The following is a 9059-nucleotide window of genomic DNA, read 5'->3' on the forward strand; positions in this document are numbered from 1 at the left end:
TGACACACAGTTCTGAGTAACATTATCGACTTTGCGCTTCCATTAGCATCAGTCATGAGACGCTTAGTGTACTTTAGAGTACATTTAGTTCCTCTTCCCTTATCCTATTCCCATGACCTGGTTCTTCTCAAGTGGCACGTGGTTCAAAGTTTTAAAATGCATTTTATTTTAATATATTCTTAAAAATCAATTAACTCATTCACACAAAAGACAAACCTAATCAGGGCTGAGGCCGAAGTGGATGGACGAAGGCTAGTGCAGGGGAGGAATCCACCAAAATAAAGAAACAAACTTAAGTCAACGGGCACACGTGGCAGACACACTCACAGTGAAGAAAAACCCACTCCAAGGGACACAGCAAGACAAGACAAGGGAGGATGCCACCACCAGGTCACCAGCAACGCCACCACCGGCCTACAGCAACTGAAAAGGGAGGAAACAACAAATTAGTGGGGTTGCACACACACACACAAAATGAAAGAAAACCTAACAAAACCATAACAGACAGACCCCTTCCCTAAAATCACAATATATCACTTAACTGCTGATATAACCAAAAAAAGAAAGAAAACAAAACTCAGTTACCAAATTCAATTAACGAGATTTACAAAATAGATTTACATAAACAGAATCCAAAATGAACTCAAACACACACTCAAAAATAATGAAACAGGATCCACACATTGATACACTCATTCACATAAGGGGCACCAGTCCCCAGTAAAACAGATAGTCGGGCCCAGCAGCGTGCGGCCGACCAACTGTCCTGTACAAGCCGACACTTCCGATGACCGCAGGACAACACCGTACGGCATGCAGCAGCAGCAAATATGAACGAGATGAACGTAGTAAACAACGCTCAAAGCAGCAGCAAATATGAACGAGATGAACGTAGTAAACAACGCTCAAAGCAGCAGCGGCCCAGGGAGGTGGCTACAGTAACACCTAATTAAGGAAAACCATCATTAACATTGGCTAAGTTAAAATGATGAGGTTATGCATTAACGTATAGGCTACATACCTTTTTAGTAGCACAGACACTCACACACTCATGAGAGGAGGGAGGGAGAAAGGACTCCAGGCAGCCGCCAGCATTTACCTGTGACCACACTAGCATTAGCCACCTAGCAGCATCAACCACAACGGAGAGAGAGAGATGACACTCACCACCGCCAAACAATCACAGCGGCGCACACGGACAGGAAGCACACAGCAGCACACGATCGCCCTACAACACAACACAAATGCCTAAAACATAATGATCGAAATAAAACGAGCAGCGAGGTGAAGCAGCGTGCAGCCATACCTGTCGGGCACACAACCGCCGACCCGGAAATGATGAGAGGACGAACCGGTGGGCAGACTACCGCTTTTATACTGGCCCACCCCAATGCATAGCGGAAACCATAGTAACCAAATGTAAACAAAGGACAAGAGGGGAAACAAGACAAAATGCTTATCCTGCTACATATACATGAAGTTTTATTTTAACCTCGGAGGCGATAGACTATGGTCACACTGCAGCCATATTCCTCTGACATTAAGTACTGCTGTGTTCCAGATCTGAAAACGTTTGATCATTTCACTGCTTCCTGATTGATCACCAAGAGAAATGACAACAGATAGTGAACATTAGGAGGGGCACTGGGCCCTATTGGAGGGTAAAATAACATAATTCATAACCTAGCTTCTGATAGACAACAGCTACCTTGAGCATTTAACCACTTCCGAACTGGCATTACATTTGATTGTGTTATATGATACAATATAAAAGGTGTAAATTCAAGTCAAATTATCAACACACAACTTGGACACAGTTATCTAACCCTGGAAGTGAAACATACTGCATGTAGTCAACCATTTTACCTTAAAATATGGCCCGATGTCCCTCCAGATTATCGCTCTATAGTGAAAATCATATTATGAGTTGCTGATCAATTCTGGAAGAAGTGAAATAATGGCAATTGGTCAGATTCCCTACGTTTTGTTTTTGTAATTTGCAGCCTGGTACACAGCAGGATAATGTCATCCCAGCATCTGAGCTTCCCCCCTCGGCATTGGAGTAAGATGGCTTCTGTGTTCAAATTAAAGAGAATTTAAGTGCTATTAGTGCCTGTCAGCCCAAAGCAAGAGTGATCAGCATCATTCAACAAGCCTTGTGCACGTTCCAGGTCGGCTCTCACCTTTCCAACAAGCCTTTTAGAGCACTGCGTTGTAGATTCTTGTCTTCTGTCTTACCTCCAGGGCTTGTGGAAGGCTCCAGCATTTGGTGTAAAATGATTGATGGGGGTATGATCTTGTATCTGAGCGTGTCCCTGTTGAGATGTCAGCTATGATGAAGGTAAGATAAAGGGGTTGATGGCTCGGTTCAGGAATGAGGCGTCGCTGTGGTAACAGTGAGCTTCAGCATTACCTCATTTCTTTCATCGCCAGGGAGCGAGAAGGGTCCTGAAAACTCACTCCACTGCGCAGAAGTACTGAGTATCATTTTTTCACAAATAAGTCATATTCGCATAAATGTCACCATTAGTAATGTGGACAGTTCCGTCTGATTACATCATGTTTTGTGATTTAGTTACTGTGCAGTGTGACTCAGAGTTGAGTGACAGTTGCAGCTATAAATGTCTTAACTTGAATGCCATGGTGATGAAAGCGGTGTCAGAGCTGTGGTGTGGACACAATGACTTGTAAAATAGAAGCAGAAGTGTGTGCATAACCCAAATCGGCCTCTGGAGCCGAATGAAGTCAAAACTCAAGTAAAAGGACACCACAGCAACCCAAGGACAGTCATAACATTGCTCACGCACATGGAAGCCTCACAGAGGAGTTCATATTTGAGATGTATATTTGTTGTTTTTTGATATCTGACAGTATTTTGACAGTTGGCTTGAAACTTTTAAACCTAAATTAACTGACTGTTTGGGAAGGTTTAGGGCTTCAGACACAAGCTGCAAACACAACATTGCTATCTGATGAGTTTCTACAGCACACTTGGTTGCAAACAGTTGCCTATTATATAACACGTAGACACAAAGCAACACTGGCATTCATTCGTTGTTTTTCTTGCTGCCAGATGAATGAAAATTCCCTCTCTTTGTAGCTCCTTTCTAGTATAAACACACCATGACCCACCCATTGGTTTATGGACTACAGCTTTGAAACTGAGTTTGGCTTTCTAGTCACCATTTAGGTGTTTTTTGAGCAAGAAGTGACCACAATTGGGCGAGAAGGTGGAGCTGGAGAGGATATCCTGATTGGATCTGACTGAGAACCTAAGGATACGCCGTGGTAGCAACTTGTCAATCACAAAGTAGCCCTGCATGAGAGCATATCCCGTGGCACCATAATTTGCTAAAGTAACATCAAGCTGCATTGAGGAGACTTGAAACTAGCAATTGAGAACATAAACTATTTACTGGGGTAATCTATCAATATGGTCAATGTGGTCATTTTCTCATAAGCTTACCATAACGCTAACATACAATCTAAATTCTTTTTGCAACCACCGGAATGGCAAAGATCTGCCCTGCTGGCCATCAAATATAATGTGGGTTAAGGCGATTCCACATTAGCCTCACTTTTTCAGACCCAGACTCCACCAAATCCTGAGCGGAAATATCTTCAGCTCAGACTTTAGAAGCTTAATGTACCACTTTGTTCACTAAGCTACTAACTAACTTCTGTCTCGTGCAAGTAGGATACAGGTGGTGTTTTTTTTTTTAATAGCTTTTTAGCTGGAAACAGCTGCTGGTTGCAGGCAAAAATGACACTATTAGAGCACTGAAAGTGAACTGAAACAGTAAAGTTGTGGCGAAAAGATCATAAAACACTATGTAGAGCTGAGGGGGACTGTAGAGTCTGGTGACAATTATCGGTGGGTTTGTTACGAGCAACCTCTGTCGCATAGCCAGAACTATATCTCCACAGTGCTGTGTCAGCACTGGAGAAAGGTCTGCCTGCACCAATTCCTATTGTGCTAGGGGGAATAGGCTCTGGTTTGTTTGTATTCTGAAATACTTAATATGTAGGAGTTCTGCATGAAAGGTCTCAAAACAACTGGACCTTTGTTATATATTCTGTTGATTTGTGTACTTACGCTATCCCAGTGTTCCCAACAATGTCCAAACCCAGAGAAATCCAAGAGTTCACTCAAGGTAATGCTGTGTTTCATCTGGTCACTTGTTGCTACTTCTGGGACTTTTACAAGGAAATTGTAAAATAAACATGAATAAAACACCTTGACAATGGAGGTCACCTCCACAGATCGCTGCTGCAGTCAGGTTGATAAACAGGAGTGAAGGTAAATCCACTTTTTAATCAAAAAAGTTAAAAAGAAATCTCTTAGCTCTCCTCCCATTGGTAAATGGCTCTGCAACAGTGCAGAATCTGTGACAAATTGTATGTTTAAACCAATCACAAACATCTTGGTCAGCGCTATACCCAGGATGCAGTGATTGTGGCATTAATATAGACAAGTTTCAGTAATATAAAAGGTAAGAGCTACTAGCGCATTTGTATTGTTACACTGTTGGTGTGAGGGTAACTTTCCATGTTCATCTTATTGGTTGCTCGGAGGTTGTTGTTGATTCCCATAGCATTGAGGATTTTGAAAACTGAAACATGATAACTTGATCGATAATTACATCCAGGAGTCAGACTAACCAGTGCACATTACACAATGCAGTAATTTAAAGGTGCAATATGTAGGAATTTTAGTTGAAAACATTTAAATAATATTCATGTTTTTAAATAACACAAATAGTCTATAGAATGTACAAAAATAGCAGTTTTGACTTTGTGTTGTCAGTGTATTGTGTTGAAGAGATATCTATGGAAGTCAGCATGCTAGCCAGCTAGCCACAGCCCATCAGAGTAGGCCCCACTTGCTGGCGGTACAAGCACCAACCTTTTTTTTTTTAACCTTTTTTTCATTGCTCTGAGCTCACACTCCAAACCATTGTCTGCTAGCTTGGCTAACTGCAGCTACAGTTGGCAGCAGTTAGAGGTTACTCCAATATGATGACCTCTATTTATTTTGAAGATGAATTCAACAGATGGGCAATTCTTACACATCACACCTTTAATCTACAATTATGTTAAAAACATTCTGTAAAGCAGAGTTAATCCTTTATAGAGTGAAGAATCACTGAGTTGAGTTGTCTTTTCCAGATGTTATATTTTGCAATACAGATGGCAGGAGAGCTGAGGGGCAGAGGGGAGGTGCTATCACACTGTCCACTCCAACCTGCAAGGACATCTGGACATGATATCTGCTGCCTCTTCTCAGTAATGACGCAACAGGAAAACCAACAGTCCCACCCTTGCAGCCCATGTGTACATTTTCCTGATCTTTGCCATCACAGAACATGTCAAACCCTCATGGAGGACTTGACACAACCTTAAGCAATTCAAGGTGATACAGATTATAGTCCACATTTACCAATAAATCACTTGGGGAACAAAACCCAGAGACAGCTCTGGGCAGAATGCTGAAAAGTAGCCCCTGATGGCAAGAGCTGCTCTCTGCTATAAAAAAAGATAATAAAAAAATGTCCAGGACAGAACATTGACATGTTTCCAAGGAAATGACATGAGTCACTTCTTGTTTTTCTGGTATTATAGTTAAAGATGCTGTTCACAGGTTTCTCTTCTCCTTTGTCTCCAAGCAAAGTGATACTCCCACCGGTCACTACCATAATCATGGCAATAGTTATCCTATTCTTTATGCTTTAATGGGTTTTAGGTGAACATTGTATTTTGCCTTTGTATTACACAAAGGATTCAAGATAGATCGCAGCACAATGTGAAACAAACATGAAGACACAAACACACGCCCATATCACTTTTACTTTCATTATGAATACAGGAACTTCCCAAAAGGATGGAAACTGCTTGTGAGTTGAAAGTTTTAAATATCAGAGATTTGGAAATTTATTTCCAGCAAAAGTGCCAAGAACAGTGCAGAGGAACAATGTGTGTTGAAAACAAGAGATGCTCTTTCAGATTCCAGATTTAGTGTGGTTGAACTTTCCCTCACCTCCAGAGGCAGGGCAGGGACACAGCAGAAAAAACAGGGAGCGGGCCAGGGGAAATTCCTGCCAGGGATCCATGAGTGTCTTAATACCACAGGAATGCACAAGCCAAATTGACATGACTTGCCATGGCAACTACAGATAAACCCAGTGCTCCAACCAGCATCATGATTGTTACTGTTTGTTCTTATTTGTTTGTGAATAGCTGCTGTCATATCAGCACGCTGAGTTTGTTTTCAGTTTAATTGCAGATGTTAAATACAATGTGTTTGTTTGTTTTTAGCTTTTCAATCTTCACCTCATCATTACAGAATCTGTGTGGTCTGGTAAGAAGACTTGCATTATGCTGACATACATAGAAACCTCAAAACTAAATGAAAGTGATAGCAATCAAATAGCAAACAAGCGTTTTCCCAAACAAAGGAGCATTTCTTTAGATAACAAAATTCATTCCAAAACGAATATTTCAGTGACTGAGGTTCAAACAAGGACAAAGTGTAATATTAGTAGCCCTGTAAAGGCCCCGCACATAGAGATGTGGAACAGCAGAACTCAGAGGCATGGCAGTTGAAGGCAATAAGTTGTTTACTTGGTAAAAAGCTCAAAACAGAGTTGGGTAACAGGTAATCAGTCAGCACGGAGGGGAAAAGCAGGCAAGGGGCAGGCTGGTGGAACCAGGAACATGCTGTGGTCAGAACACACGCTGGGTCATTAAGACTGGGTAGTACATTACACAAACTGGCAAAAGACTGGGAAGAGAGGGCTGGTATATTATGTAGGGAATGGGGAACAGGTGTGCTGCTGACTGGTGAGTGAGGGGATCAGGTGACTGGGAATGCTGGGTACACAGTGAGGGCAACTTTAGGTCAGGTGGGGAATTCCAGTGACAGGAAATGCCAAAATTGCTTATTCGCTTCCCTCCTGAGAGTAGGATAGAGGCAATCAAAACTTATTGTTAGTGAGCTTTATGAGTAGCAAATTTTGTTATATTGGGAGAGAGGTAGAGACAGCTAGGCTAGCTTTTTTTCACCCTGTTTCCAGTCTTTGCACTAAGCTGAGCTAAACTAAGCTAAGCTAACTACGTGTAGCAGTATAGCTTCATATTTAACACAAAGGCTTGAAACTTCTCATCTAATGTCACCAAGAAAGCAGAAAGACGTATTTCCGAATCACATACGTCTGATTGTCACTCATACGTCATCATCTGGCTGAACAATGACAAAAAAAGTTGCTTTGTAGGAATTCTGATTGGTATCAGATGTAGGTATTCTAGAGAGCGTCATATCCTGGGAAATTGTAAAAAAAAAATAAAAAATGTTGATGACTCACCCTGACCTCTTGGGCGTATACTAATTTGGCGTCCAGTTAAATGCTGTTAATGACAGTGCTGCAGTGGAATGTTTACCGGGTGAACCTGAATCATATTTGAATAGAGAAAATATTTTCTGGTTTTCCTTCTGTTGTCCTCCAGCCGCTTTCTAATGGGCAGATTTAGCTTTACTTCTTAAAGTAACCGCTAACCGCTGCTAATGGTAGCTGCCTCTGTCTTCTCAGAGGCTGTGTTCTGTCCCGGTTCAGCCGTGTTCACCAGCTGCTTGGCAAGGTAAGGGCGATGTGGGAGGGACAAGTACCTCCCTGGGTTCCCGTTTAACAGGATAGATGTAAATATGTGGAGTCATAGAACTGTCTGCCAACTGTTTCACTGGAACTATGACTAACACTCAGTCTATTAATTCCATTATGAACATCTCTTCAGTGCTCAACTGAATTTTATATTAACATTTCCATTTAAAAAATATATACGTACACATATTGACATTGTTGTATTTATATTTATTTTATTGGGAAGAGGACCAATTGTTTCACAATCTGTCGTAGAAAGAGTGTGACTTAATCTTACAGTAACTGTAATGAGTTACAAACAGGACTGGTTATTTTTCCTCTATAATCCACCCTAATAAACAGCTTTCGTTCTCCAGTGTCAGGCCTTACATAACCTGATGAGGGAACACCCTGCCACCGCCTGAAAAACAACATTGATTTGTTTCATTTCTGAACTTCATCGCTGGGTGGATCTCCTCCAAGACTGCCAGCGTTTCTGTTTGTTTCTCAGATTGTTTCTGCGTTAGCGAGAAAAGAGATTGTCATGGCTTGTGTTGATTTGTGGTTTACTTTGTGCTGTAGAACTCCCTATCGTGGCTGTGTTCCCACTGAGGGAGCAGCTCGTGAAGTCTGTTGGCAGAGGGCCCATTGATCCCTGCACCTCAACTGTGATCCATATTTTTTTGTATTCTATTCTTCTTTCTCAATGCCACGGGATGTTTCCTGGTTAGGAAGATAAAACACAAGTGCCTTCCTCTATGGAGCTATTCTCAAGCTCGGGCTTCAGGAAACCAGCGGGGGCCAGGTTAAATACCATATTAATCTCTGAAACCTATTAAACTCTTTCATTTGCCTTTCATGGACAGCACTATGGATAACTCTAATAATATTTTAATGGAATGCTGTACATACACACTAACCCAAATTACAGCAGCTTCCACCAATATAGCTCTTTCTTTCCACTCTTCTCTCGCATGATGAGCAGAGTAGTACTGTAAAGCAGAGTCCATTATTAGCTGCCATACATGCTGGCTACCTGCCAGGCCCCTCCACTAAGCCACTCAAAGAGGCCTTTAGCCAGCCAAAAGGCCTGAAGCGTTCCCATGCCAAACAAAAGCACATCAGCAAAGTCAATATTGGCCTTTTTGCGCTGCCAACCGGCAGCAGGAAAAGCAGAGTAAAAGGAGCAAAGCATATCTAAAGGCTGAATGAAAACACTTAAGATAGTAGGAATGCTGCCACAATAAAACCTGGAGTTTGGATAAGTCCTCCCACAGGTCTGCGTGTCTCCACGGGGCTGTAACCCATCGCATTTCCGTCCATTCTCTGTGCGAGGTTAATTGGACAACACCATGTCAGGATGTGTGCGCAAGTCTTTAGAGTCACTCACACTGGCCTTTTAAAAAAAAAATGGAACGAGCAATT

General features: G+C 41.9%; 1 long non-coding RNA gene across 1 annotated transcript; it reads right to left on the minus strand.

Annotated features, from left to right (window-relative positions):
* Positions 1 to 142: 142 nt before the first annotated feature.
* On the minus strand, positions 143 to 1423 carry LOC115588432 (uncharacterized). Its single transcript, XR_003985351.1, has 4 exons — positions 1307 to 1423; positions 1168 to 1228; positions 1022 to 1099; positions 143 to 423 (listed from the first exon to the last, which is right to left on the minus strand). It is a non-coding gene; the product is annotated as an uncharacterized LOC115588432 (long non-coding RNA).
* Positions 1424 to 9059: the final 7636 nt, after the last annotated feature.

This window comes from Sparus aurata, chromosome 9 (assembly GCF_900880675.1).
Source record: "Sparus aurata chromosome 9, fSpaAur1.1, whole genome shotgun sequence".
NCBI classification, from domain to species: domain Eukaryota; kingdom Metazoa; phylum Chordata; class Actinopteri; order Spariformes; family Sparidae; genus Sparus; species Sparus aurata.